Genomic DNA, 2409 nt, shown 5'->3' with positions numbered 1-2409 from the left:
TGTTTATGTTGAAATATACAAAAAAAACGGTCTGTCTTTTCAAATCTTCTATCGCATATATATTTATCGAGTTGACTCGTGTGGTTTATGTTTCACGTTTCAGAAATTCAGAAAAAAAAGCACCGATGCTCCCTAGTTTTTGAGGTGCATTATGGGATTTTTCAGGGAGCGAACGTTCCAGTGCACTGTAAAGATTTCGCGATTGAGACAGCCATTAAAATGGCCGACTCCCTGATCAATGCCCTGACTACTGAACAAGGGAGCTGATTGAGACACACTCATTTCGCGATTGAGACAGCCCTTAAAATGGCCGACTCCCTGATCAATGCCCTGACTACTGAACAAGGGAGCTGATTGAGACACACTCGAAGAAGAAGAAGAAGAAGAAGTAGAGGAAGAGGAAGAGGATACGTCATAATCGAACATGGAAGAGAAGAACGATGATGTTTTCAAATGTGAGTATTAAAAAACAAAAACATGGTTTCTTGTGTTAAAATGGCATTTTTTTGAACTACTGTAAAGTAAACTGTTGAATTGTTTAAGGTATTGACCCAGACATTATAGTATATTTGTGATTTTGTTGTAAAAACGTGTTTATTTATAGCCACTGACTGGGGAGCTCCAGTAAGCACATATGCATCTACAAAGTGGATTGCTGCATTCACGCGCTATCGTAAATGTCATTATTCCCTCTTCTAAAGTCGTGATTGCAAGCTCGTTAATGTGCAATTTTTAACTAGGAAACTTATGTACGTTAATTCAGATGGCTTGTGACTTTTATATGTTCTAAATCATATACATAGTTAAAGACATTTACTAAATGTTTATGTAATATCTGACAGAAACATCTTCGACAAGTAATGCAGAAGAGAACATCCCAACATGAAATAAACATCAGGGATGTGTGTGTGCTATTAGCTATGCAGTAGAATTCACTGTTGTCAACACTGCTAATGTAAATAATTATGTCATGTAAATAAAAACATACTATTTTAACGTTTCAAGTAATTAAAGTTATCAATAAGCTATCAAATGTATTTGTCTATTAGTACTGTTGATAAATTGAGTAGCAAATGTTTTTGGATAAAACACTGCCTCAACATTTAAATGTACACTCTAAAAGAAATGGTGCTAAATAGCACTAAAAGTGGTTCGCTGGCTCGTAATCATAGGGGAACCATTATAATGCTATATAGCACCTCAACCAACCCAAAGAACCACTGAAGGACCTTTTTCCTGTGTGTAGTGTTGAAAACATAAATCACAGAGGTAACTTGTAACAATCTTGTTTGAATGTTACAGGGACAGATGAGCACACACGTGTGCTTATCCGGTGGAGAGTGGCTAATGAGGCTCTCTTCACCGGAAAACTAAATGCAGCCATCAAAGGCTTTGAGTGAGTATACTGCAGAAACCAATAAAAACTCATGTCATATGCTGTTAACTAATGTTATTTCAAACAGAGATATTACAGCACTTTTCTGATTCTTGATTTGTGAGCAGAGCTTTTGTGATGGAGCAGGGCCTGCAAGACAGGGTGACGGCGGCCTTTGTAAAAAAAATAATAAAATAAAAAAAATTGGGTAAACCTGAAAAAATATATAAAGTAAGATCATGCTGTTATTTCTAATACAGAAATCAATTGACATTGTGCTGTTAAAATTACTGCTTTTGTTTTGTTTGTGCAATTTTGTAGGATCTCAAATGTCCGGCAACCGGTGTGAGCACTGAGGATGGAGAGCCCACAGCAGCATCTTGGAAGTGGTACAGGGCCATGGATGAGGCAATTGGGGGCAGACCCTCCATCGCTCCACCTGCCCTTATTGCCTCATCTGGCCCGGATGATGCTGTGGCCTCTACATCCTCAGCGAGCCCAACCCCAGACACACCAAGGGCATCAAGGAAAAGAACCCAGAAATCTACTGAGAATCTGATCAGGGAGATGGAGGAGAGGGAATTGGCAAGAGAGCAGGAAGCAGTCGAAAGGGAGGAGAAAAGATGGAGAGAAATGGAGAAGAAGGAGGAGAGATGAGAACGAGACAGACAAGAGCGGGAGGAGAGACGACATGCTGAGGACAGAGAAAGAGAAGAAAGGTGGCGCCGGGAAGCAAGTCAAAGGGAGGAAAGATTACTTCACCTCCTTGAATCAATTGCAAAAAAATAAGTCCATAAATAAATTATGTATATGTATATTTAAACGTGTATTTTTGTGAAGAACAAACATATTTTGAATGAGAATTTAATTTCACACACACACACACACACATCAGGGTAGGAAATGAACTCTGCTGGACAATGACCCTTCATAACCTATGTTGAGACTGTTTGCACAAACCACCTTAAGTTTTGCATTAACTACACATAGTAACAGTGATTAAAGTTCACCCAATCATACACTATAAACTCATT

General features: G+C 38.7%; 1 long non-coding RNA gene across 1 annotated transcript; it reads left to right on the top strand.

Moving 5' to 3' along the window:
* The first annotated feature begins 390 nt into the window (after positions 1-390).
* On the top strand, positions 391-1714 carry LOC107550870 (uncharacterized). Its single transcript, XR_001604709.1, has 4 exons — positions 391-455; positions 1303-1396; positions 1504-1606; positions 1697-1714. It is a non-coding gene; the product is annotated as an uncharacterized lncRNA (long non-coding RNA).
* Positions 1715-2409: the final 695 nt, after the last annotated feature.

This window comes from Sinocyclocheilus grahami, unplaced genomic scaffold (assembly GCF_001515645.1).
Source record: "Sinocyclocheilus grahami isolate Dianchi unplaced genomic scaffold, SAMN03320097.WGS_v1.1 scaffold409.1, whole genome shotgun sequence".
Taxonomy (NCBI): Eukaryota; Metazoa; Chordata; class Actinopteri; order Cypriniformes; family Cyprinidae; genus Sinocyclocheilus; species Sinocyclocheilus grahami.
Note: the sequence above shows the minus strand (reverse complement) of the source record. Positions and strands in the feature narration are given on the sequence as shown.